At 33.8% G+C, this 27797-nt stretch overlaps 2 pseudogenes across 2 annotated transcripts; one reads left to right on the top strand and one right to left on the bottom strand.

Moving 5' to 3' along the window:
• Positions 1–1235: 1235 nt before the first annotated feature.
• LOC143624201 (xylose isomerase-like) lies at positions 1236–6248 on the top strand (annotated as a pseudogene). The gene is made up of 20 exons (XR_013152059.1): positions 1236–1370; positions 1490–1582; positions 2101–2175; positions 2282–2411; positions 2494–2585; positions 2653–2730; positions 2795–2871; positions 3192–3246; positions 3336–3437; positions 3595–3646; positions 3902–3947; positions 4082–4137; positions 4285–4336; positions 4409–4488; positions 4574–4644; positions 5303–5343; positions 5433–5532; positions 5635–5706; positions 5817–5894; positions 6008–6248. The product of XR_013152059.1 is annotated as a xylose isomerase-like (transcript).
• Positions 6249–7468: 1220 nt separating this feature from the next.
• LOC143624200 (uncharacterized) lies at positions 7469–11692 on the bottom strand (annotated as a pseudogene). Its single transcript, XR_013152058.1, has 7 exons — positions 10547–11692; positions 9646–10448; positions 9430–9560; positions 8262–8854; positions 8032–8144; positions 7699–7959; positions 7469–7547 (listed from the first exon to the last, which is right to left on the bottom strand). The product of XR_013152058.1 is annotated as an uncharacterized LOC143624200 (transcript).
• Positions 11693–27797: the final 16105 nt, after the last annotated feature.

Raw genomic sequence — 27797 nt, 5'->3', positions numbered from 1 at the left:
GGGGGTTGTTGGAGCCCCTGTTGGAGCCCTGGCCCCTGGTGTAGAGGGGCTCCAACGAAATTTTTTTTTTTTTTTAATTTTTTTATAAATATATTCAAACAACGACATTTTTTTTGTGTTAGTTTTGAGAGGATTTTAGGAGGAAAGGTGTATAATTGTGAAATGAAGTATATTTTATAAAGGTATATATTTATAGTTTAAGAAAATATATTTTTTTTAATTTAATATGAGCTCAACGGCTCTTTTCCGTAAACCTATATAGAAAATATATATTTTTTTTGTTTTTTTCGGCTCCCAACGGTCCAAAATACCTCAAAAGGTGTGCTCCTCTCTCTCTTCTCCCGCTAACCAGCTCACGCCTGCATTGTTTTTCGCGTTAGCGCCCCCGTTAGCGCCCCGGTGGTGTGGTGTTAGCGTCTGGGGGTGCGAGCGGAGGGGCTCTAGCGGCCCCGTTGAAGCCCCACACAATAGAAAGAAATCTACAACTGATGGAACGTAAATTGTGCCAAAATAGTAACAATCGTACGTACCGCCATTAATAATTTAACTTGTGCAGCAACAACAGCTAGACATGACAACACTTTGAGATGACTGGTTTGCCTATCAAGTTTGAGGGGACCAAATAGGCCTTCCCAATCTGACGAAAAAAAATGATGATAATATTCTAATTCATATTATCCTTTTATTAGTTCAAAAATGTGATTAGAGCCAGTTCTTTCCTTTATTTTTCGAACACACTAATATACAAACTTAGAATAACAAAATTCATTAGATTAATTACCTTAATCGCCAAGGTAGATGAATTTGTAGCAAAATGGGTCGGACCTTCACTTCAAATCTTTATCGACTGCTTGAATCCTCCTTAAAAATACAACCTGTTAATCATACACAGAAAGTTACATTACGATAAAATGAAAGAACGAACGAAGTAGCAATACCACATAAATTGTCGGATGGCTTAGGTCTCCAGCACCATGTTGTAGGTCCGTCGACGCCGCCATAAACGGACGATTACGACAGATATTCGGTAAAATCCGTTGAAACCACTGCCGGAGAGCTGCCGACAATGGCAGGCGAACACCCTTCTTCTCTACTGTTGCTACTGTTTTAAGTCATTGGCACCGCCAACCACAGTCCCATGCCACACCACACATAATCCGAGAACAAATGCGGGCTACGATGGTCCATACCCCTCACCAGACCACTGCGACACCATACCATCGCCACCTAGGGTTATGAAATTGAACCCGCCAACAACAGTAGGTAATGCCCGACGACTGGAGAGGGATGAACCAGTGGGTTTGGACGAAGGCGATGTCGATAACTTGGAGTTTGTTAACGTCGATAGAGAAGATGAATGTGCGGTGGTTGTAGCAGACCCATATCTTCTTGAATTTCAATTGTTTGGTGAGTCAAAAGCAAATGCACTTGGCTAAAAAACAGTGTGACGCGTGTAACAGTAACTAACACCGAGTAATAATACCTACAGGCTACAACCCTCAAAGCCAGTGGTTGCGGTTTCGATGATTCCGGTGAATGGGAAGGGGAATTCTTCCCTGGCATTCCCAAAATCAAGTACGAGGTAAAGAAATATTAATCACCATCATCACTTTTTTTTAATTGTGAACTTTCGATTTAGGGGTGTAAATTAGCCGATCAGAGGCCAAGCTCCGCTCGTTTTAACTTTTTTGAGCTTTAGCGACTCGTTTGCAGTTCTATTTCACAAGATTAAGCTCGGCTCGTGTGTAGTTTTCAACCTGTTATTCATTAGTTAGTTTATATACATTTATAATTATTTTACTTATAATTTTTTATTATACGAAAAACTATTATATAAATATATATTTGATATATCAAAAAAATATACAAATAATAAACTTGTTTAGGCTCGCCATATAAATATAATTATTTTTAGCCATTGAGCCTGATAAATGAAGCTCGGGCCTGTTTGTTGAACAAGCTTATATTTAGGGTCGAAGTTGTTTAAATTTGGCTCGATTTAAGCTTCTAGTGAGCCGCTCATGAGTGGCTTGGCTGGTTTACACTGCTATTTGGATTATAGAAAAATCTTTCGTTATTTGATCTGATTGTTTTGTGCAGGGCCCGGGCAGTAAGAACCCGCTTGCCTATAAATGGTACAATGCCAATGAGGAGATTCTTGGAAAGACTATGAAGCTTCTTTCTTGAAAAAAGTTGCATCTTTTGATTTAGGGAACTTACCGAACGCATTCATATATAAGCATTTAACAATTATAAATAGGTTCTTGTTTTATCATGTTAGGATTGGATGCGGTTTAGTGTCGCCTTTTGGCACACGTTTCGCGGGACGGGAGGTGACCCGTTTGGTGCAGCGACTAAGATGTGGCCATGGGAAGATGGTACCAATTCCTTAGCCATGGCTAAGCGAAGAAGTAAGATTAATAGGTTCTGAACACTTAAACGCGTGCGCCATTTTTGTTGATTTCTAAAGTGGGAATTTTGGTTTTGTTGTAGTGAGGGCTAACTTTCAGTTCCTGGAAAAGCTTGGAGTTGATAGGTGGTGTTTTCATGATAGAGACATTGCCCCCGATGGTAAAACATTGGAGGTAATTATCAAACATTGTTAATCCCACATGTTGTTTGGTCCTAATTAACCATTAATTATCTTTGTAGGAATCTAATGCAAATTTGGACGAAATTGTAGCTCTTGCGAAAGAACTTCAGGAAATTTTCAAAATATTAAACTTTTATGTGACCAATTGATATTTTTCTTTTCAATAGTTTTGTTCTCTTATAAATTGACTTGTATTCTTAGGGTACCAAGATTCGTCCTTTATGGGGTACGGCTCAGTTGTTCTTGCATCCTCGCTATATGCATGGTGGTGCGACAAGGTATTTTGATCAATTCAAGTTATGTTTTATGTCAAATGTAATATAAAAGTAAAAAAACCTTACTAACAATAAAACAAGTTAAATGGGTTAAACGGGCCGAAAGACAAGAAAGTGATATTTAACTATTTTTGATCTATAAAGACCTCCTAAATCATTTTGTACAAGAAATTATATTATTCATCAGATTTGACACACTAGTTGTTTATATAAAGCTGTAAGAAATTTTGGGCAAAAATTTTTCGGGTCAACACAAACCTTTATTTTTATTCAATTAAAGCTTCATATTATATTATATTAATTTGGTTTATGTATCTTAATAGCTCTGAAATTGGAGTCTATGCATATGCTGCAGCCCAGGTTAAGAAAGCAATAGAGGTTGGTACTTACATCAGTGACCATAAAATACAGTTTCTTTATATCATATCAATATGAGCTTAAACGTCTTGATTGTTGCATAAAAACAGGTTACACATTATCTTGGGGGTGAAAATTATGTCTTTTGGGGTGGTCGTGAGGGTTATCTGACTCTTCTGAACACTGATATGGAGCGAGAACTCGATCATATGGTAAGATTGTTACAACGAAAAACAACTTCTTTAACAAATGCTATTTTATAAATGTCCATAATCAGATGTAACACAATGAGATCATACGCATTTTGTCAGGCATATAATAGTTTTATCTGTTGTGTCATGAAAATATGAAATGTTGCTTCTTTTACAGGCACAATTTTTTGAAGCTGCTGTAGCTTATAAAAAGAAGATTGGGTTCAACGGTAATTTTTGTTTTCATCTTTTTGATGTTATATTTCGCAAAATCACATGGGCTTTGAGCTCTATGTTGACTTTGAAAGTCAAACAGTAAAAATTACTGATACAAAGAATCAGTGGTAAACCATAGGATAATAATTAATATGTAAGTTTTTAAGTTACAAGTTTGATATTCAAAGTCAAAGAAAGATATATAATAAAAATTATAGTATTTATCTATTTATCTATATATACTGACTTTTCTTTCTCTTATGTTCCAGGGACACTTCTTATTGAGCCTAAGCCTCAAGAACCCACGAAGCACCAGTAAGTATCATTATTTTTTAACCAAAGGACGTTCTTGTAATTACCTTAGTTAAAGACTTAAAAGTACTAAAAGTGTAATTTACTTTATAATCTTTTACTAATCTTACTCATGCCTTCACATATAATGTTGTCAGATATGATTGGGATGCGGTCACCGCAGCTAATTTCTTACGCTAGTATGGACTTATAGGTAATATTTTTTTTTTACTTTATTTAAACCCGTTCAAGATAAAGTAAAATACTGAAATGATATAAAAGATCTGAACAACTTGCAAGAGTTTTGAAGGTTGTTAATAAAATAAATTCTTATATTTTTGACTTGCATTTGTCACTGCAGACGAATTTAAATTGAATATTGAATGCAACCATGCTACTCTATCAGGGCACAGGTAGCGGTCATGTGTTACTGTCAAATTATAAATTGAATATATGACTTTTAACGAGGTCGTTTTGTTTTGAAGTTGCCATCACGAGCTTGAAACCGCAAGAATCAATGGTTTACTAGGAAATATTGATGCCAACACCGGTGACCCTCAAATAGGTATGATCTAATTATTACTATGTTCATGTAATTGTTAAAAAGTTAAAACTTTGACAATATGTTTATGATTTAATATTTATAACAGGTTGGGATACAGATCAGTTTTTGATGGATATCAATGAAGCAACTTTGGTTATGCTTAGCGTTATTAAAAATGTAAGAATATTTTCAGCTTTAATACACACAAAGATTTACTATTCATTCTCTCCGTTCCATGAAATTGCAGTGTTTTACTTTCAAATGGTTTATCTTTGACTATTAGTCAAAATACAAGTGTTTTTTTGGATCTTCATCAATACACGACATGAACCTAACATGAAATTCATGGGTTGAGATTTAGTCTAAACGGGTTTGGGTTAGTTTTAGGTCCAACTCTGCGGATACATTTAGCTAAACAGGTCGTGTTCGTGTCAACCCAACGGGTCGAGGGTTGAAAAGTTTAACCAATTTATTATTTTTTTTGCTTTTTAAATATTTTTTACATATTAACTTAAAACTATTATGGTATTTGCTATGCCTAAGTAAAAAAAATTATATATAACAACTGCTTCTAAAAATCAAAATATTATGTAATTATTAAACTTTAAAGTATTAATATGTTAAATTTTTTTTTTGGGGTCAAACGGGTGGTGTTCGTGTCAACCCGAGAATACACGTGTCATGCTTGGGGTTCATGTGCGTGCCATGATTTTTGGGCTCAAACATCATCATCATCGTACTCTGTAAATCCCACCAAGAGCAAAGCTGTCGGGACCCAATAGTTAAAATGTTCACATTAAAATTTTAGTGAAAAAAGTGTTACTTTTTATTACAGGGTGGACTTTCGCCTGGAGGATTCAATTTCGATGCCAAATTGTGAGTTCCCTTAATAATATAGTTTTTTCTCTCCCTTTATTAACATATAATTCCGAAAAAGAAAATCAATATGATGATGTGATTTACAGACGACGGGAGAGCACAGACGTTGAGGACTTGTTTATTGCTCATATCGCTGGTATGGATACATTAGCACGCGGTCTGCGTAATGCTGCGAAGCTGATTCAGGTATCTTCACTATATCTTCATCTTGTGTTTTAATTCACAGTTTTTATATACATCATAATTCATACTCAAGTTACGCGGGGTAATATTATGCTTTTATTAAAGGATGGTTCTTTGGATGAACTCGTTCGCAAGCGGTATCAAAGCTTTGATACAGAACTTGGTGCTCAAATTGAGGTATGAACCCTGTTCTCGTTTTATGGCCGGAAATGTGTTTCAGTGTCATTTTTAGCTTCTTTTTATTTATTTTTTTAAATTTGTGTTATTTAATATTAATGGGCTTTCAGGCGGGAAAAGCTGATTTTGATCTGCTAGAAAAGAAGGCTATGGAATGGGGAGAACCTCAAGTTCCTTCTGGCAAACAGGCGAGTCTGATGCTGTATTTAAAAAAATTTGAAATTTTTCAAGAGCATGTTTTTAGAAAGATTTTTTTGGTTGTTTTAAGGATTGTGTGTATTGGTGTTTCACATTTGTGCAGGAACTTGCGGAGATGATTTTTCAATCTGCAATGTAGGTTAGTTTTCAAGTAGAATTAGTGGTTATAGTTAATGTTAAGACACATTCAATGTATTATAAATAACGGTGTCTGTATCTAAAGGTTCATAGTTTTATATGTTAAAAGATTCTTGCAAGATATGAATTTAAACTGGAGTTGTGTGTTCTCTAGCATTGCGAGCATCGGCTATTAGATGCAGACAGATGATTTTAGCCAGTCGCAAACTCTTAAGACGCTTTGTATATATATTTGTGTTAGAAACATAACCTTAGCTTACGCACGCTTAAAAATATGTAATCCAAACACGACACATGCAGCTTATTTATCTAAACAAGTTAGAATGGATTGGTGGGAAGCTGTAAATGGCCTAAACACGACACATACGGGATTCGTTTAATGCTCTTTGTTATTTGTTTGTGAACGTGCGACCATTAAATCATTTCATTCCAGTATTTAGCAGATGGATTCAAAGGAGGTGTAAATCATACCTTTTGTTCATGCATTTCTCTTTTGAGTTTTGGCAAATACATATTTTTAAATGCTTTTTCAGAACTATTAGTTGGTTAGCAGAAGTTATATAATAACCCTATCGTTGACATATTTTACTTCAAGGTATTGTAAACGGAGAAAGAAAAAGATATCTAAAATGAACGAGGAATGCGATGTGTGAGTTGTTTAGAAGTTAAACAATATTTAAAGATAAATTTTTAAAAGGGTACCATAAAAGATCAACATACTTTTTGCTTTTTCTCACAAAAGTCTCTCAACAATTTTTTGCATGTTTGAGTCTCTTTACATGTTAAATTTGAAAAAAAAGTGAAATAGCTTATAAAAACATTTTTTACTTATGGTTACATACATGTAATATAATCAAGGGATTTTTACATATATCCCCTTCTTAAACTCTTTAATTACATATTTTCCCAATTATTAAAGTGTAATTACATATTTCCCCTTTTAAATTATAATTTAAATTATAATGTGAATCTCAAAGACTTGATGGCAAGTTTTTCCTCAAATGAGTACATAACAGTTATACAATAATCATAAATAAAACATTCATTGTTTACAAAAATAAATAAAGAAAAATGGATAAAAGTGGGTTAGCAGGTCAGCCACATCCATACCCAAGCTCATCTTGCCACCTAAGTTGTTCAAAAAGCTCGCGGCTCACTCAATACTGGCTCGTTTGTAAACGAGCTGAGCACAAACCAGGGTAACTGGGCAAGCCCGGATCGTTGGCTGGATTGTTAGGCTCAATTAGCTGACTCGCTAGCTCATGCTCAAAATTTTAGCTCGTAAAAATAAACGAGCCGAGCCCCAGCCCATCCTGTCTAGGTTCGGCTCAGCTAGTTCACAGCCCTGCTATAATTGTATTACGAGTCGATACTTTGACAAGTACAATTACAAACAAAAATAATATTCCTCTTTCACTAAGGCCACTCATGAATTAAACCACGCCATACCAACAAAGGGCAAACGGTGAAAAGCAAAAAACCCGGCTGGCACTGAAACGATTAGCCTTCAAAATACACGGTAGATCAATTGTCAATAGCTACAAAATTGATTGGTTACACCTACAAAAGACTTAAAAGTGTAGTTGCAGTAACAATGGTCTATGCATTTCAGCGGCTAAGAAGCATCAGCGGTTAAGGGCCTTAACTGACAGTGACCTGCGCTCATCACTCAGCAAAGAAAACCATCTCTGTATACAATCAGTTGCAGTTGCAGAACTTACAGGTGGCAGCAGTTCGATACTATTCATACAAGTATCCTTAAAACTGAGAGGTGTTGTACCCAATAAAGCACTTACAGCAGCAAACTGAACCGGGAAACTGATCTTGCTTGAAGCACTCTCGGATATAAATGACATTAATTTGACTCTTATACCCTCAACTTCAGCATCTTGAAATCCATTAGCATCAATACCAAGTCTGTAATATATAAAAATAATTCGCAGAATAATAGTATAAAATATTAATTACTCAGATGCAAGACCAACTCACCTTGCCATTTGGCCTAAAAGAGCAAAAATAGAAGTCAAAGGAGTTTCCATAACACTTGCTTCCAACATCTTCAACAACAAACTCACGATGTTCTTGCAAACCCAACTCCAGCTCTGCGTGTCAAATTATTTAGTTGGTTAGATCCCCACAAACCAATGAAAAGGAACTAAAAGATACACGATAATGTATTTAATAAAAGAATATTTAAAAGTCAAAGATACATTTCATACCCTCTTAGTTGCCAACAGTTCCAACAGAGTCAAAACATCATCCAAATCAGAAAACAAATCATCGGGAACTGTTAATGAATTGCATGACATGCGCATAGTGCAGTCACCAAGTTTCTTCAAGAGACGCGATGCAAGTTCTTCCATGGAAATAGCACCAATAGAAAATGGACATGTGGCGCAAGAAGAGAAGCCCGATGACACATTTTCCCTCTCATGATATATAACTAAAGATTTTACTACTGTCATGATCAAATTGTAGTCACCATGGGTTAACAATTTTTCTCCACACACATAAGCAAACACGTGTAGAAGAGTCGAAGTCAACGAACTGGTGTCGCGAGAGATGGTGTATGACAATTCACATAAAAAGTCAACACGGTCAAAAGCTTCACAAACTGAAGCTAGAAAAACCGCCCCAACCACCAACTCATGCAACGAAGCTTTAGAGCTGGGTAATGATGGTGTCTCGGAACTTATTTCGGTACTGCAAATCAATATTTCTTCATTAATGAGAAAATCTTGAATGAGAGCGATAAGTTCTTCAAAGTCTCATACTTTTTCAAACCCGGTTCTTGTCTCCGCATCAGACATCACTGCAAACAGAAGAAAACGAAATTGTAAAACTTGAAGAAAATCTGAAACTATGATACTAGGGGTGGCAAATGTGACCCATTGGGTTGTATTAAAATGTATATAATGGGTCCAAACTAAAAAAAATGATTGAAACGGGTCAAAACGGGTTGACATTTCTTGAAGGGTTTTTTTTTTTGAAACGAGTAAACGTAGGAAACTTTTTACTACTTTTACTTTTTTAGGTTTTGATTAATATTTCGAGTTATGATTTTTATATTATTTTTTTTGAATTTTTTAGTGAGGGGTTTTTGAAATGGGTCAAAATGGGTTGAGATTTCAAAAAACCCTCATTAAAATAATAAAAAAAATAATTAAAAAATAATAACTTGAAATATAAATCAAAAACTAAAAAAGAAAAAACACTATAAAGTTTTCTTCGTTTTTCTCGTTCCATAAAAAAAAAAAACTCGAGAAATGTCAACCCGTTTCAATCATTTTCTTTTTTTAGTTTGACCCATTATATACATTTTAATACAGCCCATTCAACCCATGGGTCACATTTACCACCCCTATATGATATTATAAGAACACAAACCTTTCTTTAATTGTCCAGAAACGGTGTGTATACTGCTAAAAAATTTCCCATCATTAGCATGGTCAAAATTGGTCAAAAAAACGCTCGAGAAACTGTTCAAGAACAAGGAAAAGAACACGGAGACTTTTTCCCTAAATAAAAAATATATAAACAAATAAGCACATCTAAATATATTAAAAATAATCAGAGAAACCAATTTGGTTACAGGATACTTACTTGGGTGATAGAATTTCATCTGCAGAAATAGTTGATGTTATGTTTTTAACCAGTAAATCACTCCGAGAATACGCGCTCAATTCACTACCGAAAGATTTTGTCATGTGAAGTATCTTAGAAAGACTCCAGGTATTTCTGATCTCCGAAAAAACAACAATGGACCAAGATTCTGTTGTGATGACAGGGATCTCAGACAGACTGCTTTCAAACTCAATGGTTGGAAGAGTAGGTGAAAGAGGCCTTTCGATTGCAGCACGGTATCTTTCTTCCTCGACTTCACTATCCAAACTAAGCAACTTCATGCAGTCACCATCAAACATTTTCTTAAAATTCTCAAGTTCTTCGTTCACAACTATTTTTTCTTTATTATACTCAATAAGCAATGGTTTGTCATTGTTCTTTGCAATTTTTGCATTTCCAACTGATTCAGTTGCATTAAGAAGCCGCTTTCGCTTCTTGGTGTTTCCATCTTTATTTCTCACTTTATAAGGGCTTTTAACATTATGATCCGCCACCTCAGCATTTGCACTAGACAACCGAGAAATAGGCAAAGGCAAATGTCGATCAGAAAAAGATGACCTGCTTGAAACAAGGGCAAAACTGTCTAATTTTTTCCTGTTACACAGAGGCTCCATTTTAGAAGCAGTACCTGCGGTGGACTCGGTACAAGTCCCAGATAGAGGAAGAGATGGTGCAGAAGTATCTAAATTCGGTTTCAAATATTCAGATGGTTTTGTAATCTTTGCATGTTCTTTTCCACTTCCAGCCTGCATACATTGCCTCTTCAAATTCACACTCTCATTCTGTCAAACAAAAAATGGTTTTATCAAGATTTTGCAATGACTGAAAAATAAAGTGCACAAAGAAAAAAACAAACATTTACGAGGCAAGATTTACCTACATTGTTGAGGTCAAAACAGCCACAAAGTCCTACACGACTTGAAAACAAAGAAAACTCAAGCTTCAGACGAATAAGTTCTTCTTCAACTGTTTTTTTCTTTTCAAAATGCTTGGCTACTTGATCATAATGCTTTACTCTTTCCTTTTCAAACTTCAATTTTTTCTTCAAAAGTTTCATTTCAGCAAAACTTAGTTGCTTCACTAACTTATCAGCACGGGCTTTTTCTTTATCCATATCTAAATTTGTCTTCTGTTTTACTTGCCCACGATTTTTCATATTTGTTTCATAATTTTCCATTTCTTTTTTCAGTTTGTCGTACTTGTTTTGACACTCGTCTAACTGCTGTTGAAGACGAACAGCATTTTGTTTCTCCTCCAAAGCATGTTTTGTACTCATTTCTGCAATCTTTTGTTGTTCTTCGGCTTTCTTTTTCTCTTTGATTGATCTTTTCTTTTCAGCTTCCAACTTTGACTTTGCTTCATCCGCCTCACACTTTAACTTTTGCAACTGATGTGCAAATTCCTCATATTTTTTCCTTTCAGCTTCAACTAGCTTTCTTTGTTCATCCGCTCTACTTTGTACTTTGTGAGCGGTTTTCTTCTCGGTTTCGGCTTTTTTTGCCTCGCAATCTGCTCGTTTTCTCTCGTTTTCAAGAAGCTCTAAAAGGCGACCTATTTCTGTTTCCAAATGATTAGTCTTGAGAGCTTCAACCTCCGCCTGCTTGATTTGTGCAGCTTTCAACAATTCATCAGCTCTACTTTGTTCAGCCTTCAACATTTCTTTAGCTTTCTTCTCGGTTTCAGCTTTTTTTGCCTCACAGTCGCCTCGTTTTCTCTCGTTTTCAACAAGCTCTTTAAGACGGCCTATTTCTGTTTCCAAATCTTCAACGTCCGCCTGCTTGGTTTTTGCAGTTTTCAACATTTCTTCAGCTCGTTTTCTCTCTTTTTGAAGATCCTGCATTAGCCTTTTCTTTTCAGTTTGTGCATTATGCAACTGAGTTTTAAGATGATTTAATCCTTGCTCGGTCATGGCTCTTTTCTTTTCTTCTTGTAGACAGCTTATCTCGTTTTCTTTGTCTTGTATAAGTTCTTCACTCACATTTTCAGATACTGATCCTTGTTTTTTACTCAATGATAAAATCTCCATTGAAACCCGTGCAGCTGAATCTTTTTCTTTTTCTTTTTCGTTTTCCTTACGTTCATTGTCAGTCTCTTCTTCATAAATACAATGTTCAAAATAATATTATTAGTCACATTGTTATATAAAACAATACGATTGCATAAACATTGAAACTAAAAACAAGTCCAGAAATGACACCATTCTTAAATGTGAGGGTTTCATTGTTAATCTTCTTAAACTCTTGATCATAAATCCGGATCGCCGCCTTGAGCGCCTTCCGACCCTTTTCGACTTCGTTAAACTTCATTTGCAATTTCAGGTATTCAACCTCCCACTGATACATCATTACAATCAGCCGATTATCAGTATACAAACACAAACAGTTAACCTAATTTCTTGAGAAGTGAATTAACATAATTAAATTACCGTTTGACAACATGGGTTGGTTTTCGATTCGATGTTAACCGCCATGGCCAGCAGGGGCGGACACCTACCCTTATCGCAGTCCCCTGTGAATTTTTCGTTTTTAGCATTGTTAAAGTGTTAAAACTCCGGTGAAATTCTGATGGTGAAGATTGGTGGAACCACAAGGGAAACTTAGCCACGGTTGTCGGCGCACAGAGGAGTTCATAGAACGCTAGAAATAGCAGACGACATAATATTAGTCAATGAATTGGGCTTCTTTATTCAAACCACGGCCCAATAATTATAGTAAAACTTAAATTAATACTTAACAGTGGACCTTTATATTTATATTTATATATATATTGTTTTCAAACAATTATTTCCTTTCGTTTTATAGTTTTTGAACGTAGCCTTCGTTTTATTTTACTTTTAAACTAAGTTTTTTGTTTATTAATTTAAATTCTTAATACGCCTTTGGTTTTCCTTTACTACAATATTTTTCTAAAAGAATTAAAATTCTAATTATCAAATCTTCTAAATAAACAATTAAAGCAATGTTAAAGAATTTTGTGTATGTAGTACATCGGTTGTTTAGAAAGAGTTGTTTTGTGTTTAAAAATGTCAAAGTAAATGATATTTTGTTTAGATTTAATAAAATAAAAATCCTTAAAGAACAACTTTACATATATTGTAATTTACTTATGCATTTATAATGATATTTAATATGATCATCTTGATTTTTATATGACCCGACCCGATTGGAACGGTCAAATTTGACCAAAAAGAACCGACTTGATGCGACCCGAATTGGACCAAAAAAAACTTTATATAACCATGTACTAACCTAAAAATTTCCGACCCCTGTGAAAAAAATTTCTGCGTTCGTCGCTGATGGCCAGTGAAGAGCTACCGCATCGATCTGGTGGTTGTGATAAACCCTTGCCTGTAAAACCCTAACTCTGTATGTTAATGGTGAGTGAGTCTAAAACACAACAGATGTTGGTGTGGTTTTGTTCTAGGTCTGCGTTTTCAATGTTTCATTATTATCTTACAGCTTGTTGAATAAACATAAAGCGGGACATAGACCGTAAATTCGAGATGTATGTTTAATATAGAAGTAAAGAAATTCATTACCTGTGGTCCCGTAGAAGCAATGGATTTGCAGGTTAACGATGGAAGGTGGGTTGAAGACAGGCTGCTTGTGGGATATAATCTTGTATCTTGTTGAAGAGGGTAAAACTGGTACTGAAATATAAACGTGATGTTTCTCTCTTCTTTCTCACAAAATCTTTCCAATTTGAAAAGAAAGATATATTCACTAAAACACTCCAACTTTCATTTCTTTTCTCATCCTTTCTCTCCATAAAAATAACTCAGGAACACAAAATTTCATCAATTCCTTCTAAACCCTTTCCTTTCCATCCTTAAAACAAACTCTGGAACGCAGCGTACCACAAGACAAGGTTTGTTTTTTCTCTAATTGACCACTTTAGTTTTTGGAATTTGCAAAGGGTATATAGTGTGAAAAATGTAACATGAATGTTGATACGATTTGATTTAATTTTTTTATATATAATCATGAATACAGTGTGGTTGAATGTACATGTATTATTTTTATTGAAATTTATTACCCGATAAGATTTTTAACTTCTGGTTTTACTCTTGGTTTTAGTAACTTGGGTAAATTAGGTTTGGACCGGTCTAAAGCTAGATTAAATGGGACCAAACCATTCATTACAATTTAAATTTTGTTAAACTGGTAAAAAGTAAAAACCATTAAACAATCATAAGAAAATCGAGAATAGTTACCTTTGACCGAGATATGAATCAAACCAATGATTGGTTAGACGTTTTAAACTAAACCGTGTAGAGTCTAGTAATAATAATAATGAAAATAATAATAATAATAACGTAATTGGTTATATATAGAAAATATAACGTATCTTACAATATAATAACAGAATAATGTTTAAGTCAAAGATATTCAAATATAAAAATGGTAAGGTGTAAATGTTATTATTTCTGTCAAAATAAGATGTAACAACTAATTATAAAAGGTAATAAGTTAATAATAACAAAATTACTAAACTTATAATAATTATTATAAATTATAGAGATTATCACTAATAAATAGATAAATATAAGATACAAATAATTTTTTCTTTAATACATCGGTTCTGATTAAAATATATTAAATGGACAAAACCAACAACAATATATGATTGATTATATAAAAATCAAATAAATTACATGAATTGTGAAAAATATATAAATACATGAATAATAACAAAAATATGCATCAATATTAAACAAAAAAATAAGATATCTTATCAACAAATCTTCAATCCACGAAATTAGCTATATCAAGTTGGGAATATAACTTGAAATGAGAAAATTAAATATTATCTACAAAAAAATTGGCCTATGGCAACCTTTATTTCACAAAAAAAGTTGCATTAAGTGAAGTTGCATTAGATCTAGTGCAACCTTTTTGTTAGATAACGCAACTGTTTCTTTCAAATGCAACACTTTTAAAGGGTTGCATTTGAAAGAAACAGTTGCATTATCTAATAAAAAGGTTGCATTAGGCCTAATGCAACTTCACCTAATGCAGCTTTTTTTTGTGAAATAAAGGTTGCCTAAGGCCAATTTTTTTGTAGTTAATATCACATAATAAACAAATAACCAATTATGGAAGATTTGAATTATGTAAACAAATGTAAAATTGATGTTCTAATTGATAACCGCGATATTTGAATCACGTTACCGGAAAAACGAAATAGGGAAAATTTCCATTGTATCTTCGATTTTGATATAGAACCTAAAGAGATTATAAGAAAATCATATAATAATTAATATAAATACAAACAAAAATGGAAAACAAAAACACTTGTAAATGAAATAAGAAATAGTATGATAATCGGACATTAGAGTAGCAAATAAAACTTTACCGGAAAACCGTAATAACTTCAAAATATCAATTCAATCTTGGATTTTGATATACAACCTAAAAAGATTATTACAAAATCATATAACAATTAAAATATATATAAAACCTTTTCGGAAAACCTTACCGGAAAAAGATATAACCTTGCCGGAAAATCATATAACATTGTTCGCCATTAGAGTATAATATATAACCTTACCGAAAAACGATTAATCCCGATCTACATTACCGGAATATAGAAGATTGTGGAGTTAGTAAGCCGAAAGAGAGAGAGAGAGAGAGATTAAAATGATTAGGGTTGCAAAATCTTAAGGTTTAAATAGAGTGTATGAGATGATTTGGCAATAATAGGACAGTAAATATGTGACTTGGTAATGATGTGACATTGATGTGGACACCCTAATTAAGTGACACGTGGATCATATGTTTTGTTTTAATAGTATTGTTAGATTAGATAAGATGTAACATGATATAATATGATAATGATATGTTGAATTATTCTACAAAAGTCAACCAAAATGAGAAGTGTGAGAAGACATAAGAGATTGACATGTGTCAAGTAGAGACCAAAACACAAAGGGTATAAAAGTAATTGTACACATTTTCTCTCTCCACATGCAAGTCACATGTTAATTCCCCTATCATTTTAAAACGTCTATAATTTTTTCATATGATATTTTTTTTAAGTTCACCATAATAACAAACTTTTTTGTGTAAGGCCCCGTTACCGGTGACCTACATTTGGTATTGGATTTACTCATAAACACAGTTCTAAATATTTCATAAAACATTACATATTAATTCATAAGACGTCTTAAACAAACATCTTGTCTTTCAAGTCAAACATAAATTATAAAATGTCTTGAGTCTTCAGATGCCAGACTCTTATTCTTCTGTTATGTGCCCCCGCTCAAGCCAGCTGTCTCATTCTACTCACCTGTATGCATACTAAAAGTCAGCTACGCTGAGTGAGTTCTAGTTAATCATACAACATACAATACATTCATCACTACAAGCTTTCATACATACTTCATACTTGCTTACCTTCATACTTTCTTTCTTTCATATTCATACCTTACGCTTTAAAGAGCATTACGCCCTATAACCTTCGCATATATCATTAAGGTATGCAACCCTTTAACCTTCGCATATATTATTAAGGTATGCAACCCTTTTACCTTACCTTACCTTTCATTATCATTTCCAGTATCACATCCATACATATAATATCATACATATCGTCGTACATACTTCCTTAATCACATACATATATCATACATACCACACTATTCTTTCCTTAACAATACGTGCAATACCCGAAGGTCGTTCACGTAACGTAAAGCATACATTCTTAACTATCACATTCGTCATTAAGACATACACTTACCATTTAAGGTAAGTGTATTAACATTCACATTGAGTATGCACACAGCCCGAAAACATAACAAGGAAATGGGGCTAGAAACTCAATTGAATGCGGTTACGTTCACGTACCTATTTTACGAAACACAAACACACATACAATGCATAATTATACATTTATATAGACATTTAAACTAAAAACAAGTCCACAAATGACATGCTCTTACCATTTTTAAATGTAAGGGTTTCATTCTTAACACTATTAAACCCTTGCTCGTAAATCCCGATCGCATGCTTGAGCGCGTTCGGACCTTTTTTGACTTTGTTAAACTTCATTTACAGTTCCAGGTACTTAGCTTCCCACTGATGCATCTTTACAATTAACCGATTATTATCGCTATACAAACAATTAACCTAATTTTTCAACAATTAACCTAACTTATTAAATAAACTAACATAATTAAATCAAACAAACTACCGTTTTACAACATGAGTTGGTTGTAGATTCATTTATCGATTTGGATTCGATGTTAAACGCCATGAAGAGCTACCGCATTGATCTGGTGATTGTCATAAACCCTTACCGGCTGCCTGTAAAACCCTAACTTTTAATCGGCATAAGGTTTTTTTATCTACTTGAGCACTATAGTTTTTGGATGAGACATGTTTTTGTTATACAGTGTGAAAAATGTAATGTGAATGTTGATATAATATGATGTACAACAGGTACGCAAGACCTACACAAAAATACTAAACCGCTCAGCCAAAACCCTAAAACGGGGAAAACACTCAAAACGGTTTTCGTGAAAAAAAGTAAAAAAAATGATCGATTAACGATCCAAAACTGTTTTTTTCGGTGAACCAATGATTAACTGGATATGTATTGACGATTCTGAGATGTTGGGATGTGATTTCATGGATCGATTTCGTGAAAAAAGGGATTCGCATACCTATTGTACGAAACACAAACACACATACATTGCATAACTATGCATTTATATAGACATTTAAACTAATAACAAGTCCGCAAATGACATGCTCTTACCAATCTTAAATGTGAGGTATTCATTCTTAACACTATTAAACCCTTGATCGTAAATCCCGATCTCATGGTTGAGCGTGTTCCGACCTTTTTCGACTTTGATAAACTTCATTTGCAGTTCCAGGTATTTAACTTCCCACTGATAAATCATTACAATTAACAGATTATTATCACTATACAAACAATTAACCTAATTTTTCAACAATTAACCTAACTTATTAAGTAAATAACATAATTAAATCAAACAAATTACCTTTTTACAACATGAGCTGGTTGTAGATTCATTTATCGATTTGGATTCGATGTTAACCGCCATGAAGAGCTACCGCATCGATCGGGTGATTGTCATAAACCCTTAGCGGCTGCCTGTAAAACCCTAACTTTTAATCGGCATAAGGGTAGTTTTTTTATCTACTTGAGCACTATTGTTTTTGGAGGAGACATGTTTTGGTTATACAGTGTGAAAAATGTAATGTGAATGTTGATATGATACGATGTACAACAGGTACGCGAGACCAAGGCGAAAATACTAAAACGCTCAGCCAAAAACCTAAAACGGGGAAAACACTCAAAACGGTTTTCGTGAAAAAAAGTAAAAAAAAAATGATTGATTAACGATCCAAAACTGTTTTTTTCGATGAACCCAATGATTAATTGAATATGTATTGACGATTCCGAGATGTTGGGATGTGATTTCATGGATCGATTTCGTGAAAAAAGGGATTCGCGTACCTATAGTACGAAACACAAACACACATACATTGCATAATTATGCATTTATGTAGACATTTAAACTAAAAACAAGTCCACAAATGACATGCTCTTACCATTCTTAAATATGAGTGTTTAAATCTTAACACTATTAAACCCTTGCACGTAAATCCCGATCGCCTGCTTCAGGGCGTTCCGAGCTTTTTCGACTTTGTTAAACTTCATTAGCAATTCCAGGTATTTAACTTCCCACTAGTGCATCAATACAATTAACCGATTATTATCACTATACAAACAATTACCTAATTTTTCAACAATTAACTTAACTTATTAAGTAAACTAAAATAATTAAATCAACAAATTACCGATTTACAACATGAGTTGGTTGTAGATTCATTTATCGATTTGGATTCGATGTTAACCGCCGTGAAGAGCTACCACATCGATCTGGTGATTGTCATAAACCCTTGCCGGCTGCCTGTAAAACCCTAACTTTTAATCGGTATAAGGTTTGTTTTTTTTTTATCTACTTGAGCACTATAGTTTTTGGAGTAGACATGTTTTGGTTATACAGTGTGAAAAATGTAATGTGAATGTTGATATCATATGATGTATAACAGGTACGCGAGACCAAGACAAAAATACTAAACAGCTCAGCGAAAAACCTAAAACGGGGAAAACACATAAAACGGTTTTTGTGAAAAAAAGTAAAAAAAAAAAATGATCGATTAACGATCCAAAACTGTTTTTTTCGGCGAACCAATGATTAACTGGATATGTATTGACGATTCTGAGATGTTGGGATGTGATTTCATGGATCGATTTCTTGAAAAAAAGGATTCGCGTACCTATAGTACGAAACACAAACACACATACATTGCATATTTATGCATTTATATAGACATTTAAACTAAAAACAAGTCCACAAATGACATGCTCTTACCATTTTTAAATGTGAGGGTTTCATTCTTAACACTATTAAACCCTTGCTCGTAAATCCCGATCGCATGCTTGAGCGCGTTCCGACCTTTTTCGACTTTGTTAAACTTCATTTGCAGTTCCTGGTATTTAACTTCCCACTGATGCATCAATACAATTAACCGATTATTATCACTATACAAACAATTACCTAATTTTTCAACAATTAACCTAACTTATTAAGTAAACTAACATAATTAAATCAAACAAATTACCGTTTTACAACATGAGTTGGTTGTAGATTCATTTATCGATTTGGATTCGATGTTAACCGCCTTGAAGAGCTACCGCATCGATCTGGAGATTGTCATAAACCCTTACTGGCTGCCTGTAAAACCCTAACTTTTAATCGGTATAAGGTTTGTTTTTTTTTATCTACTTGAGCACTATAGTTTTTGGATGAGACATGTTTTGGTTATACAGTGTAAAAAATGTAATGTAAATGTTGATATAATATGATGTAAAACAGGTACGCGAGACCAAGAAAAAAAATACTAAAACGCTCAGCCAAAAACCTAAAACGGGGAAAACACTCAAAACGGTTTTCATGAAAAAAAGTAAAAAAAAAAATTGATCGATTAACGATCCAAAACTGTTTTTTTTGTGAACCAATGATTAAGTGGATATGTATTGACGATTCCGAGATGTTGGGATGTGATTTCATGGATCGATTTCGTGAAAAAAAGGGATTCGCGTACCTATTGTACGAAATACAAACACACATGCATTGCATAATTATGCATTTATATAGACATTTAAACTAAAAACAAGTCCACAAATGACATGCTCTTACCATTTTTAAATGTGCGGGTTTCATTCTTAACACTATTAAACCCTTGCTCGTAAATCCCGATCGCATGCTTGAGCACGTTCCGACCTTTTTCGACTTTGTTAAACTTCATTTGCAGTTCCGGGTATTTAACTTCCCACTGATGTATCAATACAATTAACCGATTATTATCACTATACAAACAATTACCTAATTTTTCAACAATTAACCTAACTTATTAAGTAAACTAACATAATTAAATCAAACAAATTACTGTTTTACAACATGAGTTGGTTGTAGATTCATTTATCGATTTGGATTCGATGTTAACCGCCATGAAGAGCTACCGCATCGATCTGGTGATTGTCATATACCCTTGCCGGCTGCTTGTAAAACCCTAACTTTTAATCGGTATAAGGTTTGTTTTTTTTTATCTACTTGAGCACTATAGTTTTTGGAGGAGACATGTTTTGGTTATACAGTGTGAAAAATGTAATGTGAATGTTGATATGATATGATGTACAACAGGTACGCGAGACCAAGGCAAAAATACTAAAAAGCTCAGCCAAAAACCTAAAACGGGGTAAATACTCAAAACGGTTTTCGTGAAAAAAAGTAAAAAAAAAATGATCGATTAACGATCCAAAACTGTTTTTTTCGATGAACCAATGATTAATTGAATATGTATTGACGATTCCGAGATGTTGGGATGTGATTTCATGGATCGATTTCGTGAAAAAAGGGATTCGCGTATCTATAGTACGAAACACAAACACACATATATTGCATAATTATGCATTTATATAGACATTTAAACTAAAAATAAGTCCACAAATGACATGCTCTTACCATTCTTAAATATGAGGGTTTAAATCTTAACACTATTAAACCCTTGCACGTAAATCCCGATTGCCTGCTTGAGGGCGTTCCGAGCTTTTTCGACTTTGTTAAACTTCATTAACAATTCCAGGTATTTAACTTCCCACTAGTGCATCAATACAATTAACCGATTATTATCACTATACAAACAATTACCTAATTTTTCAACAATTAACTTAACTTATTAAGTAACTAACATAATTAAATCAACAAATTACCGTTTTACAACATGAGTTGGTTGTAGATTCATTTATCGATTTGGATTCGATGTTAACCGCCGTAAAGAGCTACCGCATCGATCTGGTGATTGTCATAAATCCTTGCCGGCTGCCTATAAAACCCAAACTTTTAATCGGTATAAGGTTTGTTTTTTTTATCTACTTGAGCACTATAGTTTTTGGAGTAGACATGTTTTGGTTATACAGTGTGAAAAATGTAATGTGAATGTTGATATAATATGATGTACAACAGGTACGCGAGACCAAGACAAAAATACTAAACCGCTCAGCGAAAAACCTAAAACGGGGAAAACACTCAAAACGGTTTTCGTGAAAAAAAGTAAAAAAAAAATGATCGATTAACGATCCAAACTGTTTTTTCGGTGAACCAATGATTAACTGGATGTGTATTGACGATTCCGAGATGTTGGGAAGTGATTTCATGGATCGATTTCTTAAAAAAATGGATTCGCGTACCTATAGTACGAAACACAAACACACATACATTGCATATTTATTCATTTATATAGACATTTAAACTAAAAACAAGTCCACAAATGACATGCTCTTAACATTTTTAAATGTGAGGGTTTCATTCTTAACACTATTAAACCCTTGCTCGTAAATCCCGATCGCATGCTTGAGCGCGTCCCGACCTTTTTCGACTTTGTTAAACTTCATTTGCAGTTCCTGGTATTTAACTTCCCACTGATGCATCAATACAATTAACCGATTATTATCACTATACAAACAATTACCTAATTTTTCAACAATTAACCTAACTTATTAAGTAAACTAACATAATTAAATCAAACAAATTACCGTTTTACAACATGAGTTGGTTGTAGATTCATTTATCTTTTTGGATTCGATATTAACCGCCTTGAAGAGCTACCGCATCGATCTGGAGATTGTCATAAACCCTTACTGGCTGCTTGTAAAACCCTAACTTTTAATCGGTATAAGGTTTGTTTTTTTATCTACTTGAGCACTATAGTTTTTGGATGAGACATGTTTTGGTTATACAGTGTAAAAAATGTAATGTGAATGTTGATATAATATGATGTACAACAGGTACGCGAGACCAAGAAAAATAATAATAAAACGCTCAGCCAAAAACCTAAAACGGGGAAAACACTCAAAACGGTTTTCGTGAAAAAAAGTAAAAAAAATAATTGATCGATTAACGATCCAAAACTGTTTTTTTCGGTGAACCAATGATTAAGTTGATATGTATTGACGATTCCGAGATGTTGGGATGTGATTTCATGGATCGATTTCGTGAAAAAAAAGTGATTCGCGTACCTATTGTACGAAACACAAACACACATACATTGCATAATTATGCATTTATATAGACATTTAAACTAAAAACAAGTCCACAAATGACATGCTCTTACCATTTTTAAATGTGAGGGTTTCATTCTTAACAATATTAAACCCTTGCTCGTAAACCCCGATCGCCTGCTTGAGCGCGTTCCGACCATTTTCGACTTTGTTAAACTTTATTTGCAGTTCCAGGCATTTAACTTCCCACTAATGCATCAATACAATTAACCGATTATTATCACTATTCAAATAATTACCTAATTTTTCAACAATTAACCTAACTTATTAAGTAAACTAACATAATTAAATCAAACAAATTACCGTTTTACAACATGAGTTGGTTGTAGATTTATTTATCGATTTGGATTCGATGTTAACAGCCATGAAGAGCTACCGCATAGATATGGTGATTGTCATAAACCCTTACCGGCTGCCTGTAAAACCCTAACTTTTAATCGGCATAAGGTTTGTTTTTTTTATCTACTTGAGCAATATAGTTTTTGGATGAGACATGTTTTGGTTATACAGTGTAAAAAATGAAATGTGAATGTTGATATAATATGATGTACAACAGGTACGCGAGACCAAGAAAAAAAATACTAAAACGATCAGCCAAAAACCTAAAACGGGGAAAACACTCAAAACGGTTTTCGTGAAAAAAAGTAAAAAAAAAATTGATCGATTAACGATCCAAAACTGTTTTTTTCGGTGAACCAATGATTAATTGGATATGTATTGACGATTCCGAGATGTTGGGATGTGATTTCATGGATCCATTTCGTGAAAAAAGGGATTCGCGTACCTAATGTACGAAACACAAACACACATACATTGCATAATTATGCAATTATATTGACATTTAAACTAAAAGCAAGTCCACAAAAGCCATGCTCTTACCATTTTTAAATGTGAGGGTTTCATTCTTAACACTATTAAACCCTTGCTCGTAAATCCCGATCATATGCTTGAGCGCGTTTCGACCTTTTTCGACTTTGTTAAACTTTATTTGAAGTTCCAGGTATTTAACTTCCCACTAAGGCATAATTACAATTAATAGATTATTATCACTATACAAACAATTAACCTAACTTATTAAGTAAACTAACATAATTAAATCAAACAAATTACCGTTTTACAACATGAGTTGGTTGTAGATTCATTTATCGATTTGGATTCGATGTTAACCGCCATGAATAGCTACCGCATCGATCTGGTGATTGTCATAAACCCTTACCGTCTGCCTGTAAAACCCTAACTTTTAATCGGCATAAGGTTTGTTTTTTTTATCTACTTGAGCACTATAATTTTTGGAGGAGACATGTTTTGGTTATACAGTGTGAAAAATGTAATGTGAATGTTGATATGATATGATGTACAACAGGTACGCGAGACCACGGCAAAAATACTAAAACGCTCAGCCAAAAACCTAAAACGGGGAAAAAACTCAAAACGGTTTTCGTGAAAAAAAGTAAAAAAACAATTGATCGATTAACGATCCAAAACTGTTTTTTTCGGTGAACCAATGATTAATTGGATATATATTGACGATTCTGAGATGTTGGGATTTGATTTCATGGATCGATTTCGTGAAAAAAGGGATTCGCGTACCTAATGTACGAAACACAAACACACATACATTGCATAATTATGCATTTATATAGACATTTAAACTAAAAACAAGTCCACAAATGACATGCTCTTACCATTTTTAAATGTGAGGGTTTCATTCTTAACAATATTAAACCCTTGCTCGTAAATCCCGATCGCCTGCTTGAGCGCGTTCCGACCATTTTCGACTTTGTTAAACTTCATTTGCAGTTCCAGGCATTTAACTTCCCACAAATGCATCAATACAATTAACCGATTATTATCACTATACAAATAATTACCTAATTTTTCAACAATTAACCTAACTTATTAAGTAAACTAACATAATTAAATCAAACAAATTACCGTTTTACAACATGAGTTGGTTGTAGATTCATTTATCGATTTGGATTCGATGTTAACAGCCATGAAGAGCTACCGCATAGATCTGGTGATTGTCATAAACCCTTACCGGCTGCTTGTGAAACCCTAACTTTTAATCGGCATAAGGTTTGATTTTTTTATCTACTTGAGCACTATAGTTTTTGGAGGAGACATGTTTTGGTTATACAGTGTGAAAAATGTAACGTGAATGTTGATATGATATGATGTACAACATGTACGTGAGACCAAGGAAAAAAAATACTAAAACGCTCAGCCAAAAACCTAAAACGGGGAAAACACTCAAAACGGTTTTCGTGAAAAAAAGTAAAAAAAAATTGATCGATTAACGATCCAAAACTGTTTTTTTCGGTGAACCAATGATTAATTGGATATGTATTGACGATTCCGAGATGTTGGGATGTGATTTCATGGATCGATTTCGTGAAAAAAGGGATTCGCGTACCTGATGTACGAAACACAAACACACATACATTGCATAATTATGCATTTATATTGACATTTAAACTAAAAGCAAGTCCACAAAAGACATGCTCCTACCATTTTTAAAGGTGAGGGTTTCATTCTTAACACTATTAAACCCTTGCTCGTAAATCCCGATCGTATGCTTGAGCGCGTTCCGACCTTTTTCGACTTTGTTAAACTTTATTTGCAGTTCCAGGTATTTAACTTCCCACTAATGCATAATTACAATTAATAGATTATTATCACTATGCAAACAATTAACCTAACTTATTAAGTAAACTAACAAAATTAAATCAAACAAATTACCGTTTTACAACATGAGTTGGTTGTAGATTCATTTATCGATTTGGATTCGATGTTAACCGCCATGAAGAGCTACCGCATCGATCTGGTGATTGTCATAAACCCTTACCGTCTGCCTGTAAAACCCTAACTTTTAATCGGAATAACGTTTGTTTTTTATCTATTTGAGCACTATAATTTTTGGAGGAGACATGTTTTGGTTATACAGTGTAAAAAATGTAAGGTGAATGTTGATATAATATGATATACAACAGGTACGCGAGACCAAGAAAAAAAATACTAAAACGCTCAGCCAAAAACCTAAAACGGGGAAAACACTCAAAACGGTTTTCGTGAAAAAAAGTAAAAAAAAAAATTGATCGATCAACGATCCAAAACTGTTTTTTTCGGTGAACCAATGATTAATTGGTTATGTATTGACGATTCCGAGATGTTGGGATGTGATTTCATGGATCGATTTCGTGAAAAAAGGGATTCGCGTACCTGATGTACGAAACACAAACACACATACATTGCATAATTATGCATTTATATTGACATTTAAACTAAAAGCAAGTCCACAAATGACATGCTCTTACCATTTTTAAATGTGAGGGTTTCATTCTTAACACTATTAAACCTTTGCTCGTAAATCCCGATCGTATGCTTGAGCGCGTTCCGACCTTTTTCGACTTTGTTAAACTTTATTTGCAGTTCCAGGTATTTAACTTCCCACTAAGGCATAATTACAATTAATAGATTATTATCACTATACAAACAATTAACCTAACTTATTAAGTAAACTAACATAATTAAATCAAACAAATTACCGTTTTACAACATGAGTTGGTTGTAGATTCATTTATCGATTTGGATTCGATGTTAACCGCCATGAAGAGCTACCGCATCGATCTGGTGATTGTCATAAACCCTTACCGTCTGCCTGTAAAACCCTAACTTTTAATCGGCATAAGGTTTGTTTTTTTTTATCTACTTGAGCACTATAATTTTTGGAGGAGACATGTTTTGGTTATACAGTGTGAAAAATGTAATGTGAATGTTGATATGATATGATGTACAACAGGTACGCAAGACCAAGGCAAAAATACTAAAACGCTCAGCCAAAAACCTAAAACGGGAAAAAACTCAAAACGGTTTTCGTGAAAAAAAGTAAAAAAAAAATTGATCGATTAATGATCCAAAACTATTTTTTTCGGTGAACCAATGATTAATTGGATATGTATTGACGATTCCGAGATGTTGGGATTTGATTTCATGGATCGATTTCGTGAAAAAATGGATTCGCGTACCTATTGTACGAAACATAAACACATATACATTGCATAATTATGCATTTATATAGACATTTAAACTAAAAACAAGTCCACTAATGACATGCTCTTACCATTTTTAAATGTGAGGGTTTCGTTCTTAACAATATTAAACCATTGCTCGTAAATCCCGATCGCATGCTTGAGGGCGTTCCGACCTTTTTCGACTTTGTTAAACTTCATTTGCAGTTCCGGGTATTTAACTTCCCACTGATGCATCAATACAATTAACCGATTATTATCACTATACAAACAATTACCTAATTTTTCAATAATTAACCTAACTTATTAAGTAAACTAACATAATTAAATCAAACAAATTACCGTTTTACAACATGAGTTGGTTGTAGATTCATTTATCGATTTGGATTCGATGTTAACCGCCATGAAGAGCTAACGCATCGATCTGGTGATTGTCATAAACCCTTACCGGCTGCCTGTAAAACCCTAACTTTTAATCGGCGTAAGGTTTGTTTTTTTTATCTACTTGAGCACTATAAATTTTGGAGGAGACATGTTTTGGTTATACAGTGTGAAAAATATAATGTGAATGTTGATATGATATGATGTACAGCAGGTACGCGAGACCAAGGCAAAAATACTAAAACGCTCGGCCAAAAACCTAATACGGGGAAAACCCTCAAAACGGTTTTTGTGAAAAAAAGTAAAAAAAAAAATTGATCGATTAACGATCCAAAACTGTTTTTTTCGGTGAACCAATGATTAAGTGGATATGTATTGACGATTCCGAGATGTTGGGATGTAATTTCATGGACTGATTTCGTGAAAAAAAGGGATTCGCGTACCTATTGTACGAAACACAAACACACATACATTGCATAATTATGCATTTATATAGACATTTAAATTAAAAACAAGTCCACAAATGACATGCTCTTACCATTTTTAAATGTAAGGGTTTCATTCTTAACAATATTAAACCCTTGCTCGTAAATCCCGATCGCATGCTTGAGCGCTTTCCGACCTCTTTCGACTTTGTTAAATTTCATTTGCAGTTCCAGGTATTTAACTTCCCACTGATGCATCAACACAATTAACCGATTGTTATCACTATACAAACAATTACCTAATTTTTCAACAATTAACCTAACTTATTAAGTAAACTAACATAATTAAATCAAACAAATTACCGTTTTACAACATGAGTTGGTTGTAGATTCATTTATCGATTTGGATTCGATGTTAACAGCCATGAAGAGCTACCGCATTGATCTGGTGATTGTCATAAACCCTTACCGGCTGTCTGTAAAACCCTATCTATTAATCGGCATAAGGTTTGTTTTTTTTATCTACTTGAGCACTATAGTTTTTAGAGGAGACATGTTTTGGTTATACAGTGTGAAAAATGTAACGTGAATGTTGATATGATGTGATGTACAACAGGTACGCGAGACCAATGCAAAA

The sequence above is a fragment of the Bidens hawaiensis genome, unplaced genomic scaffold (assembly GCF_021521415.1).
Source record: "Bidens hawaiensis isolate Kalapana, Puna unplaced genomic scaffold, B.hawaiensis_p1.1 tig00003698_1, whole genome shotgun sequence".
Taxonomy (NCBI): domain Eukaryota; kingdom Viridiplantae; phylum Streptophyta; class Magnoliopsida; order Asterales; family Asteraceae; genus Bidens; species Bidens hawaiensis.
The sequence above is the reverse complement of the archived record's forward strand: the minus strand, read 5'-3'. Positions and strand labels throughout refer to the sequence as shown.